The 15,265-nt window shown below is 39.0% G+C and overlaps 1 pseudogene; it reads left to right on the forward strand.

Moving 5' to 3' along the window:
- The first annotated feature begins 2,733 nt into the window (after positions 1-2,733).
- The window catches only part of LOC149221573 (protein RRC1 pseudogene), a 183,872-nt pseudogene continuing 171,340 nt past the window's right edge, over positions 2,734-15,265 (forward strand).

Consider the following 15,265-nt stretch of genomic DNA (forward strand, 5'->3'; position numbering starts at 1 on the left):
TTCTTACTTGTGTCTATCTGATAGCTTCTGCTTTGCTCCATTTTCAGGAAAATTCCATAGCAAGAGTCGTTAGGAGCAATGGCAAAGAGGGGAAAAGCAGCCGCGTCTGAAAAGTCAGAAATGATCCCTCTATTCTCTAATACTACGTGCAGTAGAGACAGAGGAACCTCAACATGGGAAGCCATGTATGATTTATTAGAAGAAGAGAAACCAAGACCTCTGGTAGCAAAGGTCATAATCGATGCTCATGTTTCCTCCGACACCTCCTTCTTCAAGACAACATGCTCATTTCTACACTGCATAGCTGCCAGGCCAAAGATAATTCCATATACAGATATGGTTAAGTGGATAATTGATGTGGTGGACGTCTCAGACAAATAAGTCAAGAATAGCAGGTAGGAGGTTATGGGATATTTTTCACCAGACATTATGCAGCTTATGTATAATTTACCAGAGCCACAAAATCTCTACGATAAATAGTTTCTCGCGAAATTTGCTAAGGAGAATGAAGACCCAGCGAACGTTATGCGAGCCTAGACAGAAAACGAAAGCAAGATAAAAAAGGATAAGACGGGTATGTATTACAACATCTATCTCTCCCCATTGTAGTTTTATAGCAGCCATGCTATGTAGATTGTTTAGCAAGTGCGATAGTACCAAATTTCCCCAGAATGGCTGCCATTAATAGATGCAGTTGTAAACGCAACAATAATTAAGTGGGCTCAAATTTTGTCTGATAATTTGGCAAAAACCATTATGGATTATAGGAGAAAGAGGAGTCCCTCTTTAAGGGTTTATCCACCATTTTTCATGAGTGCCTATGTAATGGATGCAATTTGTTTTAGCTCCAAATTTCCTATTATGGGATGGAAGTGGACTATGAAAGACCCATTTCCTATCCATGTGTATCATAAGAGTTTGTGGGAGTCTCAGTTTCACCCCAATTTTTAGAAGATTTGTCAAGGAGTTGTGTTGCCTATCCATAAACAAGTCTACAACACAACCGCCCCTAGGTTTTCCAAAGAAGCTGAAGTGGATATATTACCTGTAGCCAGATGGTTTTGGGAGGAGACATTTACATATATTAGAGTATTTGGGAGCATTTATTCATCGCATGTCCTCCCATACTATTCCCCCGACAAGTTAATGGCCAGGGAGATAGCCTACCAAACAACAGGGGAAGGTGGGCTGAGCAAAGGGTTGAAAGAATAGAAAAAGACCATTTGGCCTATATTTCCATTGCAATGTGGTGTGTTTTCACTACATGATTTTGGACATGCATGCAAAGGGGCAGATATTATGAAATCTCTTAAATTAGATACATTCTCAAGAAGGAAGTATGACCCAAATGGCACTCCCAAGGACTTCACTACTATGGTGAAAGTGAAACCATTCACCCATGAGGAAGATGCCTTCGATGACCTCTTCCTACAAAAAGAGACATTTTTAGATATGACGCATATGGCATCACTATTTTTTGCCCCAGATGATGTTGAAGCTTTCCGTGAATATAGTGAGAGGAGATTATTGAAGGTCCCATTGGACCTGCTATAGATTGAACCAATAAGGGAGCCAACTCCTAGTGTAAGCTTGGAGGACAACTCCAGAGAAAATTCCAAAAAGGATTCCAAAGCAGAGACCTAGGAGAGATCTGCTCATGAGTTAGAGCACTCAGAGCAGTAGTCTCAAAATGGGGGCAATAAAAATAAAGAGTTTGAAAGGGACAGAGCTAGAACTACAGAGAACGAAGTCGAGCAAACCTCGACAAAGAAACATGTTGAAATTCACTCTACTTCCACTTAGTCAGCAAAACCCCCAGTTATTGATTTAGAAAAATAATGGGAGCATTTCAACAAGAAGCTCCACACAGAGGAACAAACATATGAGATATAGGCTCCACAGGACAAATCAGCTCAAGAAATAACAGTGGAGAAAACTGTAGGTACTCAGGATGTGGAGCTCATTCCTACCACCCCCACTTCAGAAATTATTTTGAGAATTGAGGAAATTCTTCCATTAGATGTGTTTTATAGCTCTACCCACAAAGCTACTGTTAAAACGCAGAGGAAGAAAAGAAAGTTGGATGCTGCAGCTATTACCATTCCTGACAATGAACCAATGAACATTGTCTAGAAAGACTCGCCCATGGGCCCATCTGAAAACCTTATGAGACTGTCGCAATTTGTAGGAGCCTATGTTATGGAAAATATTGATAAAGAAACAAAGGTCCAAATGCTGCTTAGAGAAAAAGAACAAAATATTTTGCTGCTGGAACAACAATTAGCGTAGGAGAAATCTAATCAACAAGCAGAGTTACAAGTAGCCAAGCTCCAACAAAAAATTGAACAGATGCAAATACAACATCAGTCTAGCCTAGCGGAAAGATATGTGCAGATACAAGCTATGACAAATAAGTATAAATACAATATGCAAATCAATGAGTTCATAAAATAAGCACTCAGTCTTAACTCCCAACTAATGCAGCAAAAGGAAGTTCTATGCTAGAAAATCTCGCAAATGAGTCCTTATTGCGAGATCAGTGATAAGATAACAAGCCAAATTGTTGACATGAGGCTTGAGTTTGACTAAATCCATAAAAGGATTTCTAACTTTATCACCTGGCAAGAATCAAAAGATGGGAGGAAGGTTGATCTGCCAAAATTGGAGGAATCACATAAAGACATCTTGTTCACAGATTGGGATTCTCGGCTTAAGCAAGAAGAAAGGGCAACGATGGTTGCAACAACAGCAACAAACAACATCATTGAAGCCATCAATGAAAATCTACATGGCGCCAACCTAGTTACAGAGTCTATACCAGGATTTCTTCCAAATTCCAAACAACTGGAGCAGCAGAGGAGACAGGAGGAAAACGAAAAGGAGGAGGTGATAAAACAAATGAGCAAGCTAAATTGAGAAGCATGTTGGAAATTCTTAGTCAAACCATACAGCCAATGGATGACCTTGCAATGCTTAAATACCTCCATAAAAAAAATGGTACTAGCAATGACGGACACTATATTTGATGGGAAGTTGAAAGCTATGATTGACCAACCGATGCAGCTCAAGATAATGACAGATATTTGCGATCTCAAAGATCGAATGCAAAGGAGTTAGTCACTTAGTTTTATTTTCACATGATTTGAGGAAGGTCGTTTAAACCTCCTCAATTATTCTTTGTAATAATCTATTTTAGGACCTATAATTTAGTATTTAAACCCCTCTCATGCATTTAGAGAGGGGTCTAGAAATTTTATCATAAATATTCTTCAAAACATGCACTTATGTACCTTTGAGGAGGTTCTGATGGAATGAATGGAACAAGATCTACTTTCTCTAAAATATCTAGCATGCTCTACCGAAATGCACTTTTGTACCCTTAGATTATGTTGGATTGATTGGAATTAGGTCGATATTGCTGAAACACATGAGGAGGACTTGTCATATATGGTACTTTTATCTTATGGCCTTATTTTATTTATGTATCAGGTAATAATTCTTCTTTCAATTGTTTTATGTGTGAAAGTCTGAATTACAGTTAGCATTATTTCACTTTTGTATGATGTTGTCTTTGACTTTATTCTGAATACATGAACGATTTATATGTGATATATCTTTCACAATCGTTTTGGATAACTATTTATACAAAACGATTACTATTAAATGATTTCACTTCTTATTGCAGTTGAATGATCTTTATTACCAATTGCTATAGGACATTATTGTGGATCGCATACTTTATTTTATTCTCGGGCATACTTATAGTTAAATAGTGTTTAAAATAGGATATATGAATGTGTTTAGTAGTTTATATTAGATTACATTTATCTCAATCATTCCCCTGTTACATCATATATCAACCCATCAACACTATCAAAATCTCTTTTGGGAAACTCGTCCCATTATCCCCAGTTGGAGCCACTACACCAAACGAAAAAGGAGCTACTAACCAAGGTTTGGACTAGGTGGATTTCCCCCATGTTGTAGCAACAATTTTTTAGGCTTCAACACAAGCCTATTGCAGATCTCAAAAAAATGCCATTTAGGAGGTCAAAACAACTCCAGAAGTTCAAGACCCAAAAAACTGCTAAAAATAGTAATGTTGTTATAATAAGGGAAACAAACGAACCGACTAGAGGTCTAGGTGGAAAAGGTAGGTGGCCACCAAAATCCACCTGGATCAGCTCTGCATTCTGTAAAATATTAATATGGGGATTATTATTAATGGGAAAATGGAAAGATAGATATATTTTAATTATTTATATTTGGAAGTGAATATAATCAAATTTAAATTTATTCATAATAATATTTTTATATGCCACAATTATTAATGGGAAATTGAGCATATATCAATAGTGTCCGTATTTAATAATTGATGTTATTAAATTTAATTTATTTCATTTCTTTTATAGTAATGATAATATTTGTATTAATTTTAAATCCATGCCCAGATCACAATTGTACATCATGAGTTACATCATGATTTTTTTTTTTCCGTCTTCATTATCCTTTACAAAATCTTGGACCAAAATTATCCTCTAAAGAGGAACACAAATGATACTAATCATATATGGGCCTTTGGAGGTGAATACCTTCCAATAGAGCCCAAAAATTAAACAAAACTTGTAGTACATATAACCTACTTCAAAATATAATCCTTGATTACAACATATTTTCGTGGATCCATGCTGACTAGTAGACCCCTCCAAAATTTTTGATATTTGAGAATAGGATTCATGCTCAATCCACTAAGGGATGGAGGATGGTATTAATTGACCATTAACCATCAACTCTCCAAACTTGAAATTGCAACATTGGTTGGCACATTGATCTGCTTGTTGTTTATTACCCCTTAGAATATGCTTGAAACTCATCTTTGGGATATCTTTTGATACCTTCTTAATTTGATTTAAGATATTATCCAAAATTTTGTCTCTAGTTGAAGATCCTTTGACCAAATATTGAATTATTATAAGGGAGTCACCCAACATAATGAGAAAAGAGACTTGAAATTCTTTGGTGAGAAGAATGCCTTGGAGTAAAGCATATGCTTCTATTTGATTATTTGTCATCTTCCCCAGGCCCCATGAATAATCTAAAACTTTGATTTTTCTAGGGCCATAAAGGACCCCTCCGCCTCCTGCCACCCCTCTCAAAATATTAAATTAAGAAATGTATTTTTTTACAATTTTAAGTGTGTGTGTGTGTATTATGTGGGTTAAATGGATCCTTTCATTAATTGTAACAACACCAGGTTAAAAGTTCATGTAATAAAAGTTAATAATGGTAAAATAAGACCATGAGAAAGGGACGCTTATTCCAAGCTGAGTGTTGGGAAAAATAACCTAGTGGGCATCACTTGTTGTGTTTATGGCTAAGGGGAAATTGGTAAAGGAAATGGCTAAGGATTTGGAAAGGAAAAAAGGTATTTTTGGCATATTATTTATGAAAATAATGGAAATTAGGAGAAAAGGAAGGTGAAAGGTCAGAGGTTGCATGCGAGGAGGAAAATGAAGGAAAATAATGGAAAATTGAAGAAATTAGAGGCCTCATCAATAAAATTACCTCAAAGCATCAGTTGGTAGCTTTTTGTCAGCCTTTTGTCCGTTTAGTGTTAGAATTTGTCTTAGTCCCTTATGTTCATACTTGCATTCATGACCTGTAGGTGGAATATCTACCAAGTGTTTGACAAAATGAAAATACTGGTTGGCAATGGTCAGGTCAAGTATGGGTTTCAGTTTTGGTTTACAAGTATTGTCTTCATGTTTTTTATGAGTTCTGGAAGTTTCATAGCTTTCTGGGAAGAGGCTAAGCCCCATCCCTGGAAAGTAGCCCTAATTCCCACAGTCGTTGGCATAACACTGACAAAAATAGACCACAGTCGAACTGATGCAGGCATATGGGAGCGACTGGGAACCCATAGTCACATAGAGGCCTTGGCAAGGGAGCGACTGGTGCTCTAGGTCAGGGAAAAGGTGAGTTGTCTCAGAGATTGGACACCTAGAGGGTTTGGGTTACTCTTGGAGGTCCTGTGGCACTTGAGGGAAGTCATTAAGGTATTTTTGTGCCAACTCCATTTCCTTAATGTCATCTAGGAGGTTGATTCATATCATATTAACCCCTCATCTCATGTTTACACTAGGTAAGCTGATGAAAGTGGGTAGATGTGAGAGGAGGCGATGTTGCATTAATCATAAAAGTCACATATATCTTGTATTTCGAAAAGTGGACTAAATCTAAGAGATTCTTGAGACTAGAAATTTTCCTACTAATAACATACAATCTGAAACTAACTACAACAATCATGACTACATATAAAAATCCTTGAAGATTCAAGATTTCAAGGGGGAAATGCCTCTGACATTTTCATGATTTTCCTTGTGTTGACTAATTTTTCATCGTCTTCTTGGATCAATGCATTATTTCTCTTGCAGCCTCATTTTTTGGATTCTTTTTCTTTCATATAGACCACCTTGAAATCCCTCGTTTGAACTCCAAGATTGGACTGAGAAGAACTCAAGACTTGTTATTTTTGTTTCCTTTTTTTGAAGATAGGAATTGTATAGTATCCTAGCTTGATGAGATGGTATGTCCTTCATATATTTTCCATGCTATTTTTCTAAAAGGGAAATAAGTCACGGGTCTTGCAAATCCACATCTTATGGTAGGGCTTCTACTTCAACTTCTTCTAATGGGGGGCTAACCATCTCTTGTGGTAGTGGATTTTTTTGGTGATATTCAAGAGACTTATGCATGGGATCTGTAAGATTAAATATAGGGTTATGGGATTTTCCTTGTACTGATTACACACCTTATTGAATGTTTTTTTTCTCTAGGCACTCCTTAAGAGAGGAGAGATACTTGAACCTATTTCCATATCTAGGGATCTTGTATGGATTTGAGGTACCATGTGGACCCATATTTCTTCTTATTTAGGTGGATTTACCCAAATCATCTTAGTCCTTCTGAGAAGGGTGTTCTTCAGGTGATTCCTTGATATTCATCAGAAAATCCCTAATAAGATGCCCATGTTCATGATAACATATGAATATAAAGGGGACATGTCCATAAGCTAAAGACCACTTCTAAACATTATCCTGATAATAAATATCTATGGAGGTTGGAAGAGGCTTGAAGATATTCATGTAAACATAGATCTTTTCATATGAAGTGTACCTACCTATCTTAGTAACTTCTGATACTTTGAAAAAGAGGTCAATGGCATTGTTGTTTCCTTCAAGGGTTTCCTTCTCCCAATATTCCTTGGAAAGAGAAAAGATTCCTACCCACACTGGGGAAGTAAGTCTTCCTTCTCTAGATTATACCACTCCTTCCAAAATCACATGAAAAACCCCACTTTGTTAAAAAATACAACCCTCCTTATAAAACCATTGAATTGTCTTGCAAGCTAGAAAAATGACTTTGAAGAATCCCTTTCCCCTAGCTCCAATTATACTTGACACCGGAGGTGCCATTTATTTCAGATCCACCTAATTAGAGATTTTTTAGAGTCCTATAATCTAATGAATTTGTAGATCAAAATGTGATCCTATATATATTGGATATATTATTCGATCTTGCTAGACTTTCCCTCATATTTTTGATCTTACATTTCTTTTGGCAGGGAACACCTTAGATTTCTAGTTTTCCAAGATGCACCCAGAGGGGGTTCACTGTGAAACCAAAAACCTCACTTCACCCAGCTACACTATGAAAATGATGTTGAAGGTGAGGAGATTGAAGGGGGAATACCATTAGGTCTAGAATCTTTATGAACTCCCAAAATAATCTAGCTGAAGGAGGAGGCAAAGCCCCCCTCTTGTGAAGTTGAGCGTGAACGACTATGCATAAGAAACCCTAAAATTTGCAAAGCAAAAAACCTTTAAATAAATAATATTGAAAACAATTGTTAATATAAAATAAAAATATATATAATACAAATTCAAATTTAAAAGAAATATTTATTAAATTTGACAAATATGAAGATAATAATTAAAATGAATTAAAAGTTGTCAAATTATTCTTCAATATATATTAAATAAAAATGTATAATATTTAAAAAATATTATTTTGAATTAATCTTTATTTAATTATTAATAACTTTATCATTGATGGTTAATAGGTAATATTGAGTAACCCGTGGCATTTGCTCAAAGTATTAACTTGTAACATACGATGAAATATATTTAAAGATTTGAATAACTCTTAAAATTATAAATTTATATTATGTTTTTTTTAATTTTCTTATTAGGTAATGTGAGTCTTGAGATGACGACGCATCTAACTTGTATCTTGAGTAGCCATGACCCAGGGGCATCTAATTCGTTAAAATAAAACATAAATCATACCTGGCCTAGGCCACACCAGCGTTTACATGGTTGGATTTTTTCCCATGAGGTTTCGAACTGGTGACTTTTTCACCAGGAAGTGCCTTAACATAATACCCTAACACTACCTATTCTACGCTCTGTGGGAAAAAATACATTATGTTTAGAATTCAAATTATATTTGAAATTTAAGAATTAAAATATTTAAATTTATAAAATTAGATTATATCAAAATATTTGTATAAAAATAATTTAAATATTAAAAGATGACTATTTTGTTTATCCTATATTAAAAATTGAATAAACAAAACATATTTATATACCTAAAATTAATTAGTTATAATTGATAAAACTAATATTATAATCTTAAACATTTAACGAAGAGTAATTTAAAAAAAGAAGAAATATAGAAGTAAAATCCTTCATATTTTGAAGAGGATTGATGTGACAACCCTTTTTGTTAACCCTCTTGTAAATATTATTATGAATTGTAAATTCATGTAAACGATGCTTAATTAAAAATTATGGTTGCTTGAGATGGGACACGAATTGAGAGGCTTGTAAGAGGAGTTGCTTGTAACCATGCCTTGAATTTAAGTTAGCACCTAAATCCCTATTTGGAGGGATGAACCTCCTGTGCAGGAAGTTAATGGAGGAAATGGGCTTGTAAGCAAAGGAAGAGTTAACAAGCTGCCTTGTGGAACATGTTGACAGAGTCAACACATAAGATGAGTTGGGGGCAAGTAATAAAAGAATGAAGAATGATGTGAGGAGGAGAAGATGGGAAAAGTAGAATGCATAAGGGATGGAGGAGATAGTACGCATGAAGCAACAAAACAACGAGGAATTGTTTTTATTTGTTTTTTGTTTATCTCCTACATTTGTGAAACCTTGTATGATCATATGTGTAATCCACGTGATAAAGGAGGCTTATAGAGGTCTACACATATTCCCTATGATCAGTCAGCTAGTAGTTGTTCATGTGCATTTCTTGTAAGGCCTAAGAATGCATGTGTATTTAAATTTCAGAAGAGAGTTCAGTAGAGTAGGGATGCTTTGTGATATCCAAGCGAAGAAATCAGTGGCGCTTGCTGGCTAAGAATCATCAAGGTCATGGCTGTGTTCTTAGGGTAGAGAAAACGATTGGAGACTATTCTGGTTGAGTACTTATTAAGAGGTTGAGGTAACCCAAAGCTAGTGGGATGATAACACCTGGTGTAGTATTAGGGGTTGAGAACATAGGTGTAAGTACTGTAAAGAGGTTGACGACAAGTGCACTCTTATTCCTACAGAAGAAATGTAGTTGACAAACCTCCTTTTATTTATACATATCACTCTCCAAGACTGAACTGAGAATCTTTGTGCCCTTCTTGACCCATGTGTTGTTTTGTTGTTGGATTGAAATCCATTATGGTGTAATAGCTAGGACCTATTGAGAAAACCTGAGAAATGAGATTTTTTCATTGTAAGAGAGTGCCTAGACTCCTGATGAGCCCCAATTTTTGGTACAATTTGGGCTCATTTGGCCTACTTGCTCTGCTCAAACCATTCATTTTTTATTGCTTATGCATTCATTTCTTGGTTTATTCGTGTTGTTTGTAGGAAAAAGGGTAGGCATTCTATCTACGTGACTAATACATGATGATTTCAGGTTTTGGCATTAAAAGGGAGCAAAGACCACGAAAAAGGAGACAAGGAGACAATGAGGTGGCACTGCTGGTTTTTAGGAGAGGATGTCCACGGTCTTGGGGACCTTCCTCGTAATTCCCACCATAGATCCGAGCTCCAATCCATCTCCCCACCGAGCTTAGAGGCAGCCAACTGTTCTACAGGAACAGCAGTCATAACTGTTCTACAGGAACAGCAGTTATAACTGTCCTACAGGATCAGCAGTTTAACCTTCAGTTGGGCAGCCGAGCTCCACAAATCAAGGACACCTGTTGGATGATCATTTTGCATAAATACTGAGGCCGTAGCCTTGGATAGGAGCTTTTTGAACTTTTGTATTGCTCTTGTAATTTGGAAGTACGAGCTACAGCTCGGTTTTTGTAAGCCAGTTTTGGCATGACATCAGACTTTCGTTTATGAATAAAGGCAGGCAGATTTTGATCTCATTCTGAGTTTCTAAGGGAGCTATAGCTCTCAGGTTAGGGCCCAACCTGAGAGCAATAGATCTCCTCGGTGTTGTAATGTTATTTGCATTTCGTTCCAGCACTTTGAGTTTTTACTTTAACATGCAATTCGAATTTACAGTCTGTTAATTTAGTCTTTTTCATGAGCTTAGATAGGATTAGTTTATGGTGAATTTGCTTTCAGTTGCTTAGATTCGATAGGAGGATAGTTATAATTTGTTGGAGCTCCAGAAAAAGGTTGTTAAAGCTCACTGCCATCTCTGTTAGGGATTGGGGTGCAGTCCATAACCAACCACCAAAAAGAAACGCAGTTCTTCTCATTTCCATGCAAGCTGCAACATAGACATTTTCGTTGAAGATCCATCCATGCACTTTTGATATTGAACCATACTTCTACATTTCACTTCCATGCACGAGTTTCATTTCTTGGTTTTCCATTGCTGTTCATAGGTTTCATGGCACAATTATCATAGGTTAATGAATTTCTCGTTTTTTTGGTGCATAAGTCATTTGTTTCATTTACGCTGCTCCTTATCATTCCACTTCCTTCTTCTTCTTCTTGATCTCTCCTCAATCCACCTACTCAGCCTCTGTCCAGCTCATTTACCCTCCAACTCATCCATTAATCACTTAGCTCCATCTACTTAAACTTTCGTTGATCCCATCCTTCCAACCATCAACCCACTGCATGCACTCTTCCTCCATTTGACTTCTCTGCTCCTGAGCCATCACCAGCTCCATCTCCATCTCACCTATCCTCCCACACCACTCCAACACTTCACCATCTCCCAAACCTTCCACGGCCAAACATCCTGTAGAATTGCACAGACTTCCTGTAGAAATCCCTGAGTTTCCTGTAGGATCCCCTGCAGACTTCCTGTAGAAGCCTGCAAACTCGGTTGTTGAGCATCCGAACGTGGTAGACTTCTGTGGACTGATGCTAGAGACCCTCTGGGACCTCCCCTAGCCATCCTGACCTTGCCCATGCTTTCCTTCCATTCCAATCGCTCCTGCACAACCAAACCCTAATCAAAAGCATCATCACAATAAATCCAACCACTTAATGAAAAAATACAAAAACCTGTCTTTTCAGATGCAAGTAGCTTAGATGCATGTATTTTAGTTCACTGCAAGTAATGGCATTAGTGGTAGTAGTTTCATTCACAGTTTTGCATTGTAAGGGTCTAGCTAGTCAAATTAGGGTTTACTAGGGTTTTCATGCTTTATTGGCTTTCAGTTTCTTTCTGCAGTTAGACTAGTCTCCTTTGAGTTAGCTTTTGTCCATCATTCATAAAGCTTCTCCTGTGAGCATATAGAAGTTGGCTTGAGCCCTAGCGGACTTGTGCCAACTGACCAAGTGACAGCTGCGACAAGAGCTAGTACTTGTGCATACAGCACTGTCGCTTCCAAGTTTGTACGAACTACCGGGTTGATAAAATTAGAGATAGGAAGCTCCAGGAGTTGTAGCATTATTGCTACAATACTGGAGCCCACCATCTTTTTGGTGCCGTTGCCGGGGAAGCGTCAGAGTATTAGTAATTGTTGCTTTTCTTCTACTTTCTTACTCTTGCCTTCTGCTAAGTAGTTTACTTCATTTCCATTCTGCAAAAGTAGCATAGACATTTCCTGCTTTCATAGATTAGCATTTCCTTTCTGCAAGCGTAGACTAGCATTTCCATTCTTGCAATTTCATTTGAGCAAAGTAGATTAGTTCTTTCCTGCTTTCAGTTTAATTCCGCATCTTTCATAGTTAGTTGTAGATCAATCTGTCTCAGTTTTGCAGGTACCTAAAAGAAAAGCAAAGCAAAAACAATCAAAAGAAAAAGAAAGTCTTTTCCATTTCATGCCTCGTAGGAACTGAGATAGATCAGGCAAATTCCTACCAAACACCTCCACCACATCACTGAGTCACCCTTCTCTCTTCTTTGGTGATAGTGACCCAGAGGAACCTATAGGTGAACATCCTGAGATATCCAAAGACCCTATAGTAGAAGAAGAGTTAGAGACCACTCCATCTGAAGCTATGGCTGACAATAGAAGAGAAGATGAGAGAATAGAAGGTGCCTTTCCCATCCGAGAGACCAATGGAGAGATGAAAATGAAGAACATTAGCCCCTCCGCCTTACCTCACTTCCATGGGCTGACCAATGAAGATCCGGATACCTTCCTGTTTGAGTTTGCTGTCCTTTGTAGAACCTATGACTATACTGACGATGAGCAAAAGTTGAAACTTTTCCCTTCCACTCTTAAGGATGCAGTACTACGCTGGTTCATGGGCTTACCTGGGAATAGTATCACCACTTGGGCTCAGATGCAGCAAGCTTTCAACACCAAGTACCGGGATTACTGTAGGTCCAAGGAAACAAAGGGGGAAATCTTTCGGATGTCCATGGGAAATGATGAGTCCTTAGAGGATTATGAGGAGAGGTTCCAACTAAGCTATAAGCAGGCCAGGTGCACACTTGACCCTGAATCCCTCAAGTTGGTCCTGCTCCGAGGAGTCCCTGAAGACCTCTTAGATACCCTTCACATGTTAGCTGGGGGGGACATTTACCAACCGCCTTATGAAGACATCAAGACTGTATTTAGAAACCACTCCAGGGCAGCTCGGAAACGAGGTAGAGGAAACCACCTCTCATCTAGTGTCCCTTTCTCCAAACATGAGCTTGCAAATCAATTAGAAGATCTTAAGAGTGAGGTGAGACAGACCATTGCCATGCAGCTTGACACATTCAGGATTCAACAAAAGAAAGAAGAAGCTGAGAGAGCCTTGGCTGTCTTCTGCCCTAGGTGCACAAGGAGACACCCTAAGAACGAATGTCCATTGCATTCGGTTGAAGTGTGTTTCGTTTGTGAGGAGGACCATCCCACAAATCAGTGTCCAACCTTACCTAGGTTTAAAGCCATGTACCAAGGGGTAGAAGCTCCCACTGAACCTATCTATTACCTCAACCAAAGGAGGCCACAGGGATCTAGACCTTATCAGCAGGGGATGCAAGGGGCATCTCAAGCTTATTACAGCCCCAACCAATCGACTCCTATGCCCTCCTGGGGTCCCCCTGCTCATCCTTCATGGTCCATGCCTCCTCCATGGTCTTATCCACCTCAGTACCCCACTCAACCTACTTCTCATTCATATCACTCACATGCCCAGCCGCAGCCTCAATGGAATGCACCTCAGTCGGGGTGGAGGCCCCAATACAACACTCCTCCTGCCATCTTGCCTCCACCACCAGTTCAACCTCAGCCATTACCTCCTGCTCCTCCAAGGCAACCTCAAATGCCTGCTCAACCGAACCCGAACCCCAACAATAGACAGGCCTAGCAGGTATACACTGGGGAAACCTCATGCCCTACCTATGCTGTGGAGATCCAGGAGATCAATCTTCGATTTGGAAAGACTCTACCAGATCGCCAACCTCCTCCCCCAGAGGATGAGGAAGATAAACAGGAAAGTGAACCAAAGGCTATTCCACCCTTTCCTGAGAGACTAACAGCCACCACACAACCCAACCCAGAGGAGGATGAGCTTCTGGGTGAGCTCAAGCAGTTGTGTGTAAAAATACCACTCCTCCAAGCCATCAAGGATGTGCCAATATACAACAAACTGGTTAAGGAGAAGTGTTTCAAACACCCAGGCAGACGGAAGAAAGATGCCTCAACTATCAATGTCATAGGACAACTGTCTGACCTTATGTTAGGACAAGTCATCTGCCCAAAGTACCTAGATCCTGGAAGTCCTGTAGTAGATGTTCACATCAATGGCACCATTATACCTCACACCTTGATTGATCTGGGGGCTGCCATTAATGTGATGACCAGGGATACCATGCTTAAGCTTAATCTTCAGGGTTCCTTGAGGAAGACCTCGACAGTACTGCAATTAGCAGATCGCTCCACCGTGACTCCCGAAGGGATTGTGGAGGATGTCTTGGTCTCTATTGACTCTTGGGAATACCCTGCAGACTTCCTGGTTCTGCAACCAAAGGCCAAGCTTACTGGATATCCTCTCATTTTGGGAAGGCCTTGGTTAGCTACTGCAGATGCTTACATAAGTTGTCGTGCAAGAAACATGACCATCAAAAATGGTCCCATGTCCAAGCAGCTAGTCCTATACCCTCCTGCCCAACCCTCCTTAGAGCATGACTTACCACTCTGGTTGGAAGAAGGAGAGGAAGACAAGGTGTACTCAGCACCTCTGTGCACCTCAGATACCACTAGAAGAGACCCCCCAACCGAGGATGACTTGATCGAGACCTTGATCCAGAATCCACCTTCCAGTGCACTACCCTTAGAGAAATTGGTGGAGGATGCCCAAGCTAGCACCTTAGTGGATCTTTGTACAACCAACCCTGTTACTCCCAGGGTCAAGAATGTGGAGTTCGGCCCTGAGAAAGCATTGAAGATCAGCTCCTCCATATCTCCTTCCCAGGAAAAGGAGCTGTGTAGTCTGTTGGCCAATCACTTAGATGCTTTTGCTTGGAGCTATAAGGAAATGAAAGGAGTCCATCCTTCGGTCTGTACCCATCATATATACATCAAAGAGGACTATAAACCGGTTAGGCAACCTCAGAGGAGAATGAATCCAGCCCTTAAGGACATTGTCAAGGAAGAATTGCAAAAATTGTTGGATGCCGGATTCATCTACCCCATCTCAGATAGTGAATGGGTGTCCCCTCTAGTGTTGGTTCCCAAGAAAAATGGGAAATGGAGAATCTGTGTGGACTACCGAGAACTGAACAAAGCTACCAAGAAGGACCATTTCCCTCTACCTTTCATAGATCAAGTGTTGGATGGACTGGCAGG

Source organism: Pinus tabuliformis, chromosome Q, assembly GCF_031772625.1.
Source record: "Pinus tabuliformis cultivar Carrire ecotype Pingquan chromosome Q, CPIR1, whole genome shotgun sequence".
NCBI lineage: Eukaryota > Viridiplantae > Streptophyta > Pinopsida > Pinales > Pinaceae > Pinus > Pinus tabuliformis.